Raw genomic sequence first — 17,965 nt, 5'->3', positions numbered from 1 at the left:
GAGAAGGGAGGATAAAGGCTTTCACTCCTCTGCCTTGTATGGAGTTCTGATGACAACATTTGGCCTGGCATAGAGTAAGTGCTCAGTAAGGATTTGTTGTTAATATGGGGATTGGACTGGTGTCTGGTGTATACTGCTGGTGCTTACAAATGCCTCCCTGGGTTGTCAAGTCATTGTGCGCCCCCTCAAGCCTGGTAGGGGCTCCCAGGCAGCTGCTCCCTGCCAGGGGGTGGGGACTGCATGGCCTGCTCCTGCCTCCCGCTGGTCCCTGGAGAGGAGGCTGCCCACCGTGGCGGGCAGACTCAGAGCTGCACACTTGCCGTCTTGCAGACACTCATATTCTCCATGTGCAGCAGACCATGAATTCACCTTCATACTAGTTACAGGGTTATTTAGCTTCTCCTGACACTGACAATCACAAACTTTAATTCGCTGCTTGGTTTCTCCCTGCTGTGCCCTCTGCCCACCCCCAAAATCCTTGGGAGAGGATGAGAGGGACTGAGGTCCAGCCCTCTCTTGCCAAAGCTTGCCCTTTGGAGTGATGGAGTGATGGCAGGAGGTGGGGGTGGTCAGTAGGAGAAGATGCTGGGCAAAGGGCTGGAAAGAGAACAGTCCGAGAGAGAAGGAAGTTCCACGAGGGCTAATGGGAGCCCTCCTCCAGCTGACATTAATGTATTCAACCTGACATCTATCCTGTTGTGAGTGACGACTCACCCATCAGGCTGCTGGGCTGAGGGCTTTGCTGGAACCCACAGGGCCAGGACTCAGCCTGGGCCTGCGCTCCTAGGATCAGGCAGTTGGAATGGGGCTGACTCCTCTACCTGCTGCTGGACTAGTAGGTGCCCATTTAGGAACCTACTCAAAGGAGCCCAACCTACAAATTCATCCTCTGCCTCCCCACCTCACTGCAAATTCCTACTGGGTCAGGCCAGCCCACGCTTGAAGCTTCTTACTGCCCTGGTACCTGGGTCACTTCTCTTCCTATGACAAAGCAATGGAAAATTGAGACCATGAGACATCTCCTACCAACCACCCAAATCACATGAGCCTGAGACCAGCACAGGAAATGAAGCCATAACGGGGTATCTGGGTGTAACAAGGAACTCTCTCATTGACAAAATCCAAGTGCCTCCCCTAGTCACCCATCAGGCAGAGACCCAGGAACAGAAAGTTAAGCCAAGAGGACTCACGAAGATCAGAGGCCTGGCAAGAACCTGGGCCAGGGAGCCTGGAAAAGGAAAGACAGGGCCAGCCACGGGGACAGGAGAGCAGCAAAATGCATTGGCAGGTCCAAGCATCTGTCCACTTCCTCCCAAGCTCCATTCTACTGCCCCACCCCTGCCAGCCAGAGAAAGTGGCCATAGTGGCCTGGGCAAGAGAGATGTCAACGGGGCCGATGGGAGAAGGGGCTTGTTGACTGCAAACTGTCCATTATGGCTCAGATTATAAGCATATTGCACAGGGCTCTCTGCACGATGCCGGGGAAATCCAATACGCTGAAAGGTTAATGCAATCAATTAGGGTGACAAGGAAGTAAAGTAAAGCCTTCCGAGTAGATGAAAAGGAGAGAGAGAGGGAGAGGGAGAACAAGCCATGAGTTGGGGGGCGGGTAGCATGGGTGGTGGGAAGGCATGAGAGAAATGTATTGAGCACACAGAGAAGACCTGGAGGGGAAGGAGAGATGAAGGGAGGGACTGCGACAGAGCCAACAAAAGAGGCACCCAGTGAACTGGGCATTCCAGACCTCCAGTCTTCAAAACTCCTCTCTCCTTACTCCTTCTGTCAGCCATCCCCTTCTGACTCAAAGCCTGGCTCCCAGGTTTATTCCACAGTCATTGTGTCATACCAGGGCAGCTTTGACCAGGGACCCTGGACAGAGCAAGCATCCACTGAGTGACCTGCAGAGTTCTCTCAGTAGAACTTCAGCCTGGTTTGTACCCTTATCCCTACAAGCCTAAGCTTGAACCCAGACTCTTCCCTTGGCCTGCTTCCTCCCAGCAGCTCCAGCTAGATCGGCCTGTGGAGCAGTCTGGTGATCAGGAGCCCTGTTTTACAGATGGTGGAGCTGGTGCTCCAAGACGGTGTGCCACACTCCAGGATTTAGCAGTAAATGTGAGAGGCCCGGGACTCCTGGCACACTCCCCAAGGGGCATTTTTCTTCCATAGGTCCACTAGACTCAGGAGTTTCATCTTCTCTAAGGGCTGACTCAGAGGTTCGCCGGACAGGGACACAGGAGGTTCCATGGCACCCAACCAGGGCTGGCTGCTTCATCCTATGCCTACTGGGAAACTCAGGCTCTGGAAGGGAGGATGGACCCTCTGCTCTTCTTGTTGGATCCTGGGCTGACCACACCTTGCTCACTTATCCCAACAGCCCTGGGAAGTAGACCCTCTCACCTTGCAGAGAGGGGGCAACTTTGGATCTGAGGTTAGAGACCTTGGTAAAGGCTACACAGGAGGGATCTTGGAAACAAGAGCTCTGAGGGAGAAGAGCTAGGACTTCAGAGTTAGATGGACTGAGCAGAGGCGGATGGTCCCCTCCTAGGAGAGAGGTAGAGGTTCCCCAACAGAGCAGGAGTTCAAACAGTCTGCTACCCCCAGCCCAGGGCTCCTGGGCAAATCTCCAGCTCTGCAGGGCAATCCTGATCCCACTGTGGTGACCAAACAGTACTGAAAATGAACTTAATGCCAAGGATCTGCACGCTTAGGCATGGTTATGATGGCAAATTTCATGTAATGTGTATTTTACCAGAGAGAGAACAGAGAGTGGGAAACAAAACCTCCAGAGCTGGGGCCAACAAACCTTCTCTGTAAAGGGGCCAGGTAGTAACTACTTTATGCTTCAAAGGCCAAACAGTTTCTGCTGTGGACAGAAACTTTGCCACTGTAGAGCAAAAACAGCCACATGAAACTGAATGGGCATGGCTGATTCCAATAAAACTTTATTTACAGAAACAGGATGTGGGCCAAATGTGACCCAGGAACTGTAGTTTGTCTAGGATTTACCTAGAATATGGAAATACCTAGAGTTGACTTTCAGGACTGGGATGCCGGCACCATCCTGATCTCTAGGGGCAGTGTGTCCAGAGGACCATGCAAAGTGTGAAGGAAAAGGCAGGGGATCAGATCAGGCCTGGGAAGCCTATTTATGCCTCACAGCATCCTGGAAAACCCTTCCCAGTGCTTGAGAGTCACACGGAGAATAGGAAAAGTTGGAGATTACATCTCTGGAACTTCTAGAGTCTCCCTCCCTCGAGGGAGGATTGAAGCTGAGGCTAGAAAGCTAGGAATGGCCAGAGAGAGACAGAAGGGATACGGGGAGAGAAAGGCCAGAGAGGGCCCGGGAGCGGCGCTGTAACCAGGGTGGTGCTGGCGGCAAAGCGAGGAATCCCTGGGCCCCAGCGAGAGCGCAGGGCGCGGGCCGGGCCTGCCCTACACCGGGCCGCCTCTGATCACGTTTTCAGGGCCACTGCCCGCCGGCGCAGACAATGCTGGGGGAGCCTTTGAAGTCCGAAAGGGATGCCGCGGTGGGAGCCAAGGGACTCTCCTCCCTTCCCCCCGTGCTCCCTAGGGGGAGGAGGCCAGCAGGACAAAACTGGAGCGGTCGCAGCCGGGCCTCCGAAATGCGAGAGACAAAGGGAAAACAAACAGGTTTGGAGCCAAGCGCACGGTGCCGTGTCTGTCCCCCCGCCCCGCCGAGCAGGGATGATGGATGGCTGCATCCAGTCAGCTCGCCTGCCGGGCAGGCCCCCGCTATTTACATAACACTGGCGTTCCACCGGTCACCTCTGACACAGCACTGCCTGGGGCCGAGGCCCGGTGGCCCTACGGTTCCTCGAGCCACCAGGGGACTGTACCAGTCTGTGAAGATCAGGGTAGCCCGAATGCCCAGCCTCCAAGGCTTCCTTGGGGTAAGGCAGGCCATGGCAGCTTGGTCTCCATAGTCCATGGCCTCCTTCCAGCCAGCTTTTAAAAGGAGGATGAGGGAGACCACTAGGGCAGCTGCTCAACTTCAGACAGGAGAAGGCAGAGCAGGGGTCTAGGACTTTGGACTCACTGGATTCTCCAGGCATGGCTAGAAGCAGCACTTACCGGAGAGCCAGAGGTACCTACCACAGTGGGCTAACAGTGGGGCTGTTTCCAGCCCAAGAGCCAAACAGTTCCTGCTGGGCCCCATTCTGTCTTGCCAGGTTCCAACAGCCACGTGCATCCTGTTCCCTGTCTCCACCTCTCCATCCCTCCCAGCTGCCTGGCAGGACTGAACCTGGCCCAGTGCTTACAAAGGATCAGGGAGGCGCTCAAGTCTTACCTTGTATAGGGTCCTAGAGATTCCTCAAACACAGTTGGGGCCTCACTTCATCCTGGAGAGAGAGAAGAGCCTGTTAGTCTTTCCAGGTAGAAGCCTATGACCCCCTTGTCCTCCCCTCCCCTGCAGTGCATGCTATCTGGCCCCTATGTGTCCAAGGGCTCTGTCACTGTTGGCTGAAGGACTGATGCTCCAGGGCTAGCAAAAAGGGCCAGCAATTCATACATCCTTAGTGGACTCTGATTTGGGCCCTTTTAAGTATATGCCAACCAAAGTTTGAAAATTCAAAAAGCAATACAGCTGATTACATGGGAAATAGGGCTCTCAGGGTCCTGTTAGACAGGAAAGTCAGGCTGTGCTGTGCGGAAGCAGAGAGGGAAGTTGTGTGTGTGTGTGTGTGTGTGTGTGTGTGTGTGTGTGCGTGCGTGCGTGTGTATGTGTGTGTCTGTGTCTCTGTTTCTGTGTGTCTCTATGTGTGTCTGTGGCATGCACCTGTATTTGCATGCTGGTTATGGGTCTGCAGGCTCCGATGGACCTGTACTGGCTAAGCAGGTACGCCTGGAGACAGCCATAGAATGTAGATGTAGTATCAACCACTCCTTTGCCCCTTTCTTCTGGCCCCTGAAAATAAAAGTAACAGATGCCAAGCTGTTCCCAATCCCAAGTGAGTATCTGTCTGAGGGTCAAGGGTAGACCAGGGCTGGGCACCAAGAAGCTACAACTCCCTTAGAACAGGCTCTGGACAGGCTTCTACCCTAATGAGTCATGGTAACTCCTACTGAGGCTTCACATTGGACCGGGAACCAGCTCAACGACATGGAGGCTCTTTAGCCAACAAACAACAGAGTAGCTCAGCTTATGGGCTCAAGTCCTCTGGCCCAGAGCAGGAGTTTGGGGAACCAGGTTCAAAGGGGACAGACTGCATGTATGAAGGAAAGGGCCAATGAGCCTGTGCCTAACCACCTGGCTTCACTTGCTCTTGCCTAGGCTGGGCCGTACACCCCAGTCTTAGCACCATCCTTGCTGGGTAAAGGATTTGCTGTTTGTTCCCTTTTTCCTTCCCTCTCATTTGTGGCTTATCAATGATGCAAGAGGAATAACACCAATTTCCTTAGGCCATGTAATCCCCAAATCAGATTGGGGGATTGCAAGAGATGAGGTGACCTTGTCCAGGGCTCCCAGAATGCCACCCAGTCCCACCACCCGCTCTCTCATTCCCAGGACATATTTAGACAGATAAAGCTAATTGTACTTGACATGTCCTCTTAAGGAGGGCTCTGTTCTCAGCCAGCGTTTGCTGCCTATGCTGGGCAGCTGGGGCAGAGGGTGCCCACCAGGGTAGAGCCTACCCTGCTGAATAAAGGGGTTCAGAGTCTGGTGGTCATCAAGTGGTTGGGGAGGGCTTGTTCTGTGGGCCTTGGACACCCATCTGTCTGATCTGGAGGGTAAGAACTTAGGGGTCAGGGGGTGTCTGCAGGGAACTTGATGTACAATTGAGATGGGGGCAGTAGAGAGAAAAGGGGAGCCATTTGGAGGTGGAAGAGGCTGGTGGAAACCTCAAGAGTGAGAAAGGAATGGAGTTGGAGAGGAGAGGTGAGCTGAATGAAGCAGATGGACTAGGCCAGCAGGGCAGGCACGGAGAACCCCTGAGCCAATGCTGAGAGGCACTGGGTGGGCTCAGATGATAGAGCCCTGGGTCCTAGCAGGGGCATCATCATTGTCCTGTCCATCCCAAGCTCTCCTTCTTGAGATCTGTCAAGACGCCCCAGCCAGCCTCCCTTGAACCCCCAAAGCCCCCCAACTCTATAACTACAGTATCTCCCTTCTACCACCTTTCTCTCCCCTTCCCTCCTCCCCAGCAACTGTGCATTTATTAATTCATGAGGCACTAATTAGTTCTTTGTTTAATTTTGTGTTAAACAGACTGACCGGAATGATAACGACTTGCAGTGCGGTGTTGCCGTCCCCAACCACCCCTGTTTTCTGACAACAAGGGAGCGCGGGAGACCGGAGCGCTGAACCCAAATCCCTCAGCAGTTGCACTTCATTAAGTCAAAATGTGACAAGAAGCTTAGAGAGCAACTTGCAGATCTGATCACACAGAACAATCGGGAGGAAACTTTCCAGGAGTTGGTCCAGGCTGGAGGAGGGAGAGGGAGGGGCAGAGGCATATATATATATATGCTAGGATGAGTCCTGGAGTCATATCCTTTGCCTGTCCAGGGCAGGCAGCCTGGCGGACAGCAGCAGAGCCACTGTCTTTTGGTGGGATCTGGGACACTGGGTGGATTCCAGGTCCCCAGTGGGGACCTGAGACAAATCCAGTAAGCCATCTTCAGCCTCCCTTTTTGCATCTTCTATCTCTGTCCCTCCTTGCACCTGATGCCTAGTTCTGGACCATATGAATGAGTGGTTGACATAACCAGGGACTGGTAGAGAATGAGAAAGCTGGAATTAAGGAGGGATTCTGCAAGGCTGGGGAGAGGTCCAGCAGGGGGAAAAGCCAGAGAGTAGAGGCCTTAGAGAGGTTAAGATTACAGGAAATCCTTCTAGCCTGAAAAAGAAAAGGAACATGTTGAGGCGTCATGGCAGAGGTGCCAAGTGATGACAGAATAGCCTCTCTACCAGTTTTCCATCCACCCATCCATCCTTACTCCATATATCATTCATTCATCAGTCCATCCACTCATCCTCCACCTGTCTCCATCCATCATCCCATCTATCCAATATTCTTAATCCTAACTACTTTGAGAATGGAAATGTTGAGGGGTCTTTGCAGAGGGGCATGGCAAATCAGAAGAAAGCAGAGCTGGGTCCTGGAGCTGCATGTCAGTCAGCTGTTAAGCTCACAGGGACAACAGCCTATGGTCTTTTCCCTCCTGTCCATGTGAAGGAGTAGGATCAGTCCCAGAGGTGTCAAGCTGCCAGCCCTACCAGCTATAGCACAGGCAAGGGCAAGGTATCAAAAGCAAACCCCGACCAGACCAAAGGCAGCAGCCCCGCCCATCTTTGCCCCGACCCTGATCTCCGATTAAGAGTACAGAGGGGATATGAGGAGAATGACAGCAAAGTATAGAGTTGACAAAGTGAGCCTTTCTTCATGTGGGGTGCCCATTGCCTTCTTCCTGTTGGCTGCTGCACCTGTCGACAGGCGTATACCAGCCCATTGGCCAGGAAACGAATGTGTGGGGCAGCCACGACCTCCCTTCCCCTGGCCAGGTCTGAAGCACAGTGGTCCCCACCCGTGCCTGGCAGCCCTGGGCTGGCTTCTGTTAATTTGCTGTCAGGCTGCCTAAGCAAACCAATTAAAACTAATCATTAATTATAGAAGAGGAGGGAAAGAGTAGAAGAGGGCGAAAGACAGGGACAGGAAGGAGGACGAGGGAGTGAGCTACAGAGAGACTTCGAGGGCTTCCAGGGTGCTCTAAGTGGGGGAACCATGGACCTGGGGAACTGGGAGGGGACAAGAGATGCTAGAGTAGAGAGACCCGGAAGAAGCAAAGGATGATGGGAGCATCTTCAGTGGGCAAGAGGGTAGAGGAAAAGGCCAGGAGAGAAGGGAAGGGGGAAGAGGTGCAGGAATCAGAGGCCCAGGGCCTGAAGGAGCCTTGCTTCTCTGCAGCCCCTCTGGGAGGAGCCAAAGCCTCCTTAGGACCTGGCTTCATGGCTCCATATACACGAAGCTCAGCTCATACTGCAGCCTAGGTAGGCCTCCTGTCTGAGGGCCTTCTCAGGCCACGAGATGTAGGATGGCTGTTGGGTTGCCTGGCTCCCCCACTGCACAGTGCTGTCCCAGCCCACCTCCCCATCCTCACATACCCTCTCCCTCACTGGGCCTTTCATAAGGGCTGGGGCCATGTCAGCCCGGCAGCCTGAGGAGAGGGGCAGCACAGACAACAAGGGGCAGTGTCATGGAAACGGGCACTTTCCCGGAGAAATATTCTGTTTGGCCTCCTTCCTGCATTGAGGAGCTGTCAGGAGCCTGAGTGAGAGTCACACTATCCCGGGACCAGGCGTGACAAAACCTATTTTCTGCCTCAAATTTGATTGATTAAAAAACTTTTTAGGAAAACCATGTTGAAAGAGTGAAAAAAAAAAGATAGAGTGAGAGGGAGGGAGGGAGAAATAGGGGGAAAAAGAGAGAATAGAGCTACAGGGAAAGAGGGTGGGGAGAAAAAGGCCACATCCAGCAGCCAGCCATCCCCCGCCCCCCACCGACCCTGCAATGCTGCCCTGATGCATACAGAGCCACAGCACAGCCAGGCAAAACAGAAAGGTCAAAGGAAGCCGGGAACTTTTACACAGTGGTTAGCAGGACAATGAGGGGGCTGCCGTCTCTGTACAGTGCAGCAGGTGCCAGATCTGGACAGAGGTAGTGGCCAGAGTGGGCTGCCTGTCCCTGCACAAGGAGAGGTGACCCAGGATCTCCAGGCCAGGAGGGGCAGGCGGTTCAGCTGTCTAGCACCAAGTCAGAGCAGATTATGTGGTTTTCTCAAATAGTCTTGATTGGAATTTGGCCAGAATCTTGAAAAAAAAATCTTTGCAGGGTCAAGTGAGAGTGCCTAATAGTTTGGAGGCAGGAAGAGGTTCCCCAACTTGTTTTCTGAGATGTGCATGTGTGTGGAGACCTGGGGTTGACACTGGGTGCCTTTTCTCTATTGATATCCACCTCAGTTTTTGATACAGGGACTCTCATTGGACCTGGAATTCACTGGGTTCACTGATTGGCTAGACTAGCTGGACAGCAAGCCCCAGGAATCCTCCTGTCTCCACCTCCCCAGTGCTGGAATTACATGCTGGAATTACAGGCATATACCGCCACACCCAGCTTTTTATGTGGGTGCTGGGGATCCAAACTCAGGTCCTCGTGCTTGTGCAGCAAGCACTTTATTGAGTTGTATCCCACCCCTCTGCCTCCTCAAGAAATGTTTCTGACAATAGTAATAAAACAGAAAAGCAGGAGGCACCCATCTTGACCCTTTATCCTGTGGTGTCGAAACCTCTGATGGTCTATGCTGGTGTTGTCTGTCCTGGGCCTTCCCTACTCAAGCTCATAAGTTCTGTGTGGATGCCTCTTCGAGCAATTCTTGTGTCTGGTCAGCGGCTTTGAGGATGGTGAGGGTCCTGCCTTGGTCTCTTAGGATTCAAGGAAAAGAGACATCTCTCCAGCCTCCCAGGGCCCCCTCTGGAGGAAGAAACACCACTATTTCTCAGTTGCCTTGAGCAACCAGTTCAGAGGTATCTCAGATTTCCCTGGGCAAGATCTGTATTCTCTCTAGGAAGAAGGGTCTAAGTTGGTGGCCTGATGTGCTCCCCTTTCCCCCAAGGATCTCAGAGGTCTAGGTGACAGATGGTGCTGGCCAAGGAGTCAGCAAGAAGATTGTTCCATGTGCTATGGCAGGGCTCAGAGGTATCCAACTCAGTCCCCACTCAGGACTTAATGTATGAAGAGATATGGTGCCACCACTGGACTGACACCATACAGATGCTCAGCACGTTAACACCTACTCTACCCCTTCTATAAACATATCCACTGTCTTCAGGCCTACTTCCCAGAGGTCACAGGAATTTATCCATCACATACTACATGCATGACACTGTGCCAGACATGAGGAAGATAAAACAAGATAGAGGAAAGAGCAGAGCTGGTGAGTTGGGTTTGAATCCTGCCTCTCCTGCTTATCACCAGCTGCTGTGAAGACCTAGGAGAATAATGCTTAGCCCAGTTCTGGCACATGAAGAAACTATTATCGGTTTGCTTCTGAGGTCCTTTGTGGAGGAGATCCCACAGTTCCACGCCTAGGTATAGACCTCAAAGATGGGAAACAGGGACTTTAACAGACTTGCACACGAATGCTCATAGTAGCACTATTCACAACAGCCAAAAATGTACAAAATGCAGACATAACCTGAGTTCCCATCAGCTGATGAATGGATAAATAACATGTGGCCTATCTGTGCTGTGGACTACTATATAGCTATAAAAGGTATGAAGCCCTGATGTGTTCTGCAATGTGGATGCACCTCAGAGAAAGGAACCAGGCACAGAAGGCTATAAATTGTATGATTCCAGTTACATGGGGTAGGGAAAAGGATATAGAATACACTGATCCACAGAGGCAGAGAAGATTGGTGATTGTCAGGGACTGGGAGAAGGGCAAGGCGAGGGATGATTGCTAACCCATTTCTGTTTGGGGCGATAGATACTGTTATAGCTGTACAACTTGTGAGTGCACTTAACTAAGTACACTTAAAATGGTCACATTGGTAAATTTTATAGTATGTGTATTTCCCAGGATACAACTGGGGTGGGGAAAGCAACTTGGAAGAGAAGGTGTTGGGCCTGGCAGCGCAGTAGAGACCTTAGATAAGACAAGCCAGGGGTGGCAAGGTGACATGGTTACTTCAAATGGGTCTGCTTTCCTTCCAGCTCTGGGCAGGGATATGAATCATCATTTAAGGCACCCCTGGCAAGCTCAGTTGGTTGGTAGAGTGTTTGCCTAGCATGCTTGAGGCCCTGGGTTTGATCCCTAGTGCTCTGTAAACTGGATGAGGTGCACATCCATAACTCCAGCACTTGGGAGGCACAGACAGGAGGATCTGAAGTTCAAGGTCATCATCAGCTACTTGGGAAGTTTGAGGCCAGCGTGGACTACATGAGACTGGGGCGGGGGGTGGTGGGGGGGCGAGAAAGAGGAAAATGAGGAAGGGCTAGGAGACTCCCTGATGAGCCTCCCCTTAGGACACCCCCATTAAGTGACTGTGACACCATGTCCCACAAGCCACCACTCCTCTGCACACACAGACAGCGGTCTCCTGTGGATCCCAATACACCCAGCCCTGCTCTGCATCCCTCTGCTCAGCGCCACAGAAACTTCCGCTCCCACCCAGCATCCCTATGCAACAAGCTCCCTCCACAGGGCTCTGAGTTGATGACTTCCCTTCCCCCAGGGCTCTAGGGCTTCCCAAGGTCGGGCAGTTCAACCCGAAGGGAGTCTTGGATAGGGGGAGCCAGGCACTCTGGGGGTCCCTTGAGCTCTTGTCCCCCAGCCCTCCTGCCTGTTCCTGGATGCATGTGCACACAGAAACCCCTGCCTTGGCCCAGGAACTGTCAGGAGATCAACAAACAAAAGCTGCTTCTTGACAGGGAGTCATTTATATTTTAGCTTCGTTCCATTATCCTAACGAATCCTTCATCAGCAGATGCAATATTAACAGCAGAAAATCAGCTCATTACATCCGGGGGGATTTCATCAAGTCGGCAATCATGTGTGCAGCTCCCCAAGCCTTCAAGAGGCCAGTGGGGCTGTTATTTATTTATTTTGTTACTTATTTATTTAATTTTTTGGGTTCTTGCCACATAATTGCACCGCATCTCAGATCTTTAATAAATAATTTGTAGGTCCTGAACTGCAGACAGCCTTGCTCTCTGCCATGAGAGCCTGCATTAGCCAAAATATTTACCAATATTTAAAAGTCATTAGAGTCAGGAGGGAAGTGGGGAGGGGTACCCAGTTCTGAAAACAGTCTGGTTTGGGACTAGGGTACTTGGCTTTCAGTCTCAACTTCCAGATCCGTCTCTTGGTTGGAAGGTGGCCATCCTGCCGGCGGAGGCCTTGCCTGTCGCCCTTGCCTGCTTATTCTAGACAGAGGTTTCCTGGGAGCTCTGAGTGTGGGCCCATCTTGAAAGGTACCTCCCGATTTCTTGAGGCTGGTAGGGTTGGTGGTGGTAAGGACCCACTTGGTATGGTGGCAGGGTCCTTCCACACACCCTAGCTGCAGTGGCCTACTGGTGGGCACTGTCTGCCACCTTCCCCAGGGGAACTCAGCCTGAGAACCCACCTTGTCTTCCAGCAGCCTTGATTCTGCTGGAGCTGAGCAAGAAGAGTCTTGACCCATCCCTCTTGACTTTCCAAGGCTATGCCACCCACTCAGAAGGAAAAGAAAATCTCAGGGGGTCTGGAAGGCAGACTTGTCCCATTTGATAGGTGTGAAAACAAATGTTCAATAAACTTTGGCTCTTTGCATCAGGCAGGCAGTACCACCAGGAAAAAAAAAGGCCTAGTATCAGGATAGGCTTGGCCAAACCTCCATTTTTTCCACACATTCGGTCTAAAGCCCAGGCTTCCCAAGGCTCTTGGCTCCAGTCCCCAAGGCTGGAGTGACCACTGGTGCTGACACTGAGGGGCACCCTGCTGCCACCGTGGGCTAGCCATGCTTTCACAGGTTTTTCCCAGCGGGGGCTGGATTTCTGCCCAGCCAGGAATGTGCTCCCTGGGATGTCAATTCTAATCTCCCCAGCGCTCTGACAGAATTAAGCTCCAGTTTGTCCAACAACATCCCAAAGTTTCAGAAATCCAGGGCAGACTTTCTAATCAGGCTGCAGGACAAAGGTCTGGCCTGACCCTGTCACTTCCATTTATTCCTCCTGTCTGTCTCAGCCTCAGCCTTTCTGCGGCTTCCTCCAGCCTCTGCCCTGGCCAGCTTCCCCCTCCCCCAGCTCCCCTGTTTCTCCGCCCAGTACTTCCCCTACCCAAGCAGCCTGGCTAATCCCATTGCTCTACCATCCAAAGCCCAGGGATCCCTGTAAGGCGACTGCCTTGCTGGCCCCCAGCCTGTTGGCCCAGCCTTGCTCAGACTCCCGGCCTTCAGCTTACTTGAGGGCTCTCAGGGCCCCCTAGCTCTGCCTTTAGCTCCAAGGAAAGGGGGCTCAGTGCTGAGTGACTCTCACTCTCAAAGTCAGCTGACCATGGTCTTCAGCCAACCCCAGCCGTGGCTCCTGCAATGCTCCTGAAGCAGCCTTTGACCTCGCTAACCTCCATCCTGTTGCAGGGGTCTGGAATGCCCTGGTCCCTCTGTCACATTTAGAGGTCCTGCGGGAGCAGAGCTTTCACCTTCATCAACAAACTCTGCTGGTCACTGAGAGGTGACCACTGTCTATGCCTCAAGCCCTTGGATCTGCTGAACTGTGGCTCTGTGAGAAAAGGCTAGATACTGCTTCTTCCGCTATCCACCCAACCCACTCCATATCCATGTGGCTCTTGAATGGGCACAGAGAGCTCAAACCTGCCTCTGTACCCAGAGGGAGCTGAGTGAACAACTGGTTAAAAGAGGCAAAATCTTTGGAGGGCAGATCGAGAGGTGTGGGTGGGACCCACGAATTAGACCTACTCTGCTTTCCTACAAGCTTTACTGGGTCAGAGGGAAGAGGGTGGAGAGCCAAGAAGCCGTTCAGGAGTACGGTATCTGAGCCTCATGCTGGCCACAAAGCTGACCAGTGGGAAGGGGCAGGAAAACAATGATAAGATGGTTAGAGGAAGAAGAATACATGAAGATATTGAAGGTAGAAGAAACATAAGCTGACCAGGATGGGGCGGGGGGGCGCTCAAGAACTGCCCAGCTGACAAGGAGCAAAGAAAGTTCTGGAATGCCACAGGTAGGTAGGGCCATGCCACAGTCTCCCCACTTCCCCATGTGACCCAGGCTGAGATTCAGCTTTCCCAAGTCCTCTCCTCTCCAGTGTCTTTGCCTCCTCTACGTATGGAGCAGGGTCCCTCTTTCTCAGAGCTGCAATGAATGGGCAGCTCCCTCATGGTTTCTTCTGCATTCAGTCAACCTTCTCCATCACCCCAAGGCTGATCTGGCCTTCTTCACCCCAGCCAGCAGGTCCCGAGTGCGGTGCATGCTGAGGGCTTGACTTCCCTTAGACGACAGGCTGGGCTGGTAGAAGGGCAGGGGCAGGAGATAAAGGTGTGGCTCTTTAATAAATCCTTTTTCTGGAAGAATGACACTCATCATAGTATTTTTATCTAGTAACAGAAAAATCCATGAAGGCCTCCAGTGGAGAACAGATGAATGTCCGACTGTCAGCACTTTCCAGAACACCCCAGCAGTTCACATTGCTACTTTCCTCTGCCCCAGGGTTCCCCAATTACCCCAAACTTCCAACTTTGCTTCTCTGTCTCCCTCTCTGCCTCATCTTAACTCTGTTGCCACGCCAGGGTGTTGGGGAGTAATTGGTCCCCCCCCTTTTTTTTTTTGCTATTTATCAGCAGATTGTGTGGAGCTGAGTGGTGTGAGCCTCACCCTGCTAAATAAAGCTTTGGTATTTCTGATAAAGCCATCAAATTCCTTATCGCACTGACACAAAGTGCATTTAAAGAGACAGACACCCTGTCCCTCCCTGCCAACCCCTCCTCCACTCAGTTCAGATTTCCAGCCTCTGTGACACCAAATACCGTTCCTGAGGATGTGGGTGGAGGTAGGGGAGGGGACAAACCCTCTCCAGCTCCTACTCAGAGCTGGTCCCAGGGTGTGGCATGCTGCTTCCTGACCCCACTCTGGAATCAGAGAACTAACATTGGAAACCGCCCTGTAGTAGGGGACATCCTCATAAACAGAACAATCCTGTGTTAGGACAACAGACAGCAGAAGAGTCCCTGAAAACTGTAGGCCTGTGAGGCGGCTCAGGCACTGTAAGCAGGGATTTTGTACTTTGTAACTAAAGCCGTTGCAAAGATGCGACAAGAGGGGACATTGAGGCCTATGCAACATAGGGAGGATGAGGGCTGGACGAGGCTAGCTGGTGTTCCCATGGGACCTGATCATCGTTCAATCACATGCTCAGCAAAACCCAGACTCCTGACATAGCCCCACAGGCAGATGGGACTATCACGCCATTTGACAGATGAGGAAACCAAGGTTGGCCCAATTCCACATAGCCAGGGGCTCTGGCCTGCCTGGGCCAGTTCTCTTCCCATGAAAGACATTTCTCCCTTAATCGATTCTGAGAGCTGACCTCAAGGCCAGGCTCTGTCCACTTCCTCAGTTATGATCCCATGAATACAAGCCTTCCTGTGCCCCAGCGTCCCCTCCTACCTCCCCAGCCTTAGCTTGGGGAGCCCAGGCCTTGCGCCCACACACAGCTTGCTGGTTGAGGAATCAAATTTATTATTTTTAATTATTTTGATTTATCAAACCAGCAGCTACAATCATATTAAACCAACTTGGCTTACTGGCATTTAACAGATACAGCTGCTACAGGACTCCCCCAGACTCCATAAAACACCCCGCCCATCCACCTGCTCCCCCAGAGGGCACCTCAGGCTCCTTATCCAAGATCCCCCAAATTTGAGGGTTCCTAGGCTCCTGCTTCTGTTCCTGCTCAATCAAAAACAGGTATAGCTAGAAGTCATGGAAGGCCGGAGGGTAGCCAAGGAAGAAGGTGTTTTGGGGGTACAGTCACCTTCATTCCCTGGCCCAGAAGACCCTTCCAGAGTCCTGACCTGGGAGGGGCTGCCCGGCTCAAGCATACCACTCTTCAGCAGGCATTTGGGGGGGAGGCTATTCTCCCCAAGGCAGCTGACTGGATGCTGAACACAGATGAACCAATATTCTGTAGACACCCGCACAGAAAAGGAGTTACTGCCCTTTTCTGCAAGAGAGAGAAGCGCCAAGAAAAGAATGATTTGCCTGAGCAGCTCAAAACACCAACACCCCCCACCCCGTTAAACCCCAGTAAAGCTACAATTCACATGGATTCCGTCTACATTAAAAAACACTCTTTCTTCTGATCATACTTTACTGCCACTCTTTAAGCCTCTGAGAGCCGCCTCCTGCCTACACACTGTAGAAGAGGAGAGCTGGAAAGACAGGACCTGAGTTCAAGGTGATATCCTAAGGGGGCACACACTAAGCATTTAGAATCTGGGTCCTGGGGAAGCAGTGCCGAACCACAGGCTTCCATGGGACACCCAGACCTACCTACTCAGAACACAAGGAGAGGCTAGCCCACCTGTGGGGCATGGAGACTGAGCCAGGCAGTCAAGATCCTGCCCTCAAGTACTGTCCAGCCTGGAACCTCTGAGTCTAGGAGTCTGGCACAGAAAAGGAAGAAGACTTAGGACTGTGAGAACAGAAGGGCCTGGCCCTTCAAAATTTCAAGCAAAATTGCATGCGAAAAGTACAGTGAAATAGGCACCTCTGGCGTTAAAAAGCCCACAGAAGACATTCATGGCCACTTCTGGGCTGCAGGCGAAAGGCAAGTCTTGTCTTCTCTATGGGGTGAAGAGGCCAGCAGTACAGAAAGACAGTCTTAGATCACTGCACTGTAGCACAGAGTAGCTTCATATAGAAATAATAGATGGGGTCAGACCAGACTGCCTGCCACGGGTCCCCCACTGTATCACAGTTTGGCCACTGGGACTTTGGCTTTGGCTCCAAGTTCTGAACTGTGATGGGCACTGATGGGCATGCTATCTGTCCTCTGTGAGGTTGAGTTTCCTTATCTAAAAAGTGTACATGACGAGAGTGCCTATCTCTCAGAGGGTTGTCAGGAGGGATTTGGGGAGACCATGAGTGCAGAGCTCTAAGCAAAGTTTTTACACATTTTCTATGTGCAGAAAGTGGCAGCAGTCATCACTGTCATCGTCATCATCATCATCATCGTCGTCATCATCAACATCATCATCATCATCGTCCCCACCACCGCCTAAATCTCTTCCTAACCAGGACCTGGTACCCAGGAGCGTGGATTTGGGACTCGTGATGGCAGATCGGCTGGGAAGCAAGCTGTGTTATCACCTGGGAGAGCTCAGAGACATCTCAATGAGGCATCTGTGCTGCCTACCTGGAAAAGTGGCTCATGTAGGCAGGAAAGGGAAACAAAGATGTCTTGGGCAGTCACATCTGCCTATCAAAAACTGCATATTCGCTCTGCTTTCCAAGGGACTCATGCCCTAATATGGGCCCTGTAGCTTTCTGGGTTATTTCGAGTACATGTGATAATGACTCCAGGCCGTGTTCTGCTGCCCCCAGAAAACTTTCCATCTGGGGAGAGGAGAGGGAGGACAGTTGGCAAAGAATGGGAAGGACACAGGAAATGCAAGGTCAGAGAGTATGGACAGAGTGGGCCCAGGGAAGAAGGAGCAGCTGTTGACCAATGGGTTCAAGGTGTGAGGGACACAGGTGGATAAGACACAAGCTGGGCACCTGGCCATACCCTATACCCAGTGTCTCAGGAAATACTCCAGGCAAGACAGTTCCCAAGGGAGGGATTTTAGGGCAAGACTAAGAAGCCCAAGCCTGTCACTGCACCCATAATCTCTAGCGAGGGGCTTCTGCGTAATGGCCAAGCCAGGCTCAGGGACCCCTTGGCACCTTTATTTGTGAACTAATTATCTTTCTACTCAACCTTGGCCCATCAAGTCCAGACTACAGAGGGTTAACTAGACAGAGGGGCTGGTTGGCTTTGCCTTCACTCTACCTCCATTCTTGAGTTCCGATCACCTACCTCCCCCACCCCCTGATCTTAGGAAAAAAAACCCCATCAAAATAACTATTTTATGTCTCCAAATATGCAGATCATTTTCTTTAATGAAAGATGCTTGACGTCTCCGATCCAATTAATATGCAAATGCAGGAGAGGATTTATTTGTGACATTCTGTCTGGGTGAGAGAAAACAAAAAAGGCCTGTTAACCAAAACACTAATTGCTGTGACTGATTGTCACATATCATCATTTTCATAGGATCTCCTCCATTCCCGGCTCGTAGGGAGCTTGAAACCAGGACTCACTCCATGCAGGCATCAAGGAGAAACAGGGCAACTGGCTACCTGCCAGCACGTCCCCCTCATCATCAGACCCTGTGCTTGGCTGGA

At 52.0% G+C, this 17,965-nt stretch overlaps 1 protein-coding gene across 1 annotated transcript in view; it reads right to left on the bottom strand.

Annotated features, from left to right (window-relative positions):
- The window catches only part of Casz1 (castor zinc finger 1), a 116,037-nt gene that overhangs the window by 60,508 nt on the left and 37,564 nt on the right, over positions 1–17,965 (bottom strand). Inside the window, exon 2 of the mRNA XM_017797751.1 lies at positions 4,310–4,361. The gene's annotated coding sequence lies outside the window, so the exon portion shown is untranslated. The remainder of the gene's footprint in view (positions 1–4,309; positions 4,362–17,965) is intronic.

This window comes from Nannospalax galili, unplaced genomic scaffold (genome assembly GCF_000622305.1).
Source record: "Nannospalax galili isolate Female #2095 unplaced genomic scaffold, S.galili_v1.0 scaffold870, whole genome shotgun sequence".
NCBI lineage: Eukaryota > Metazoa > Chordata > Mammalia > Rodentia > Spalacidae > Nannospalax > Nannospalax galili.
The sequence above is the reverse complement of the archived record's forward strand: the minus strand, read 5'-3'. Positions and strand labels throughout refer to the sequence as shown.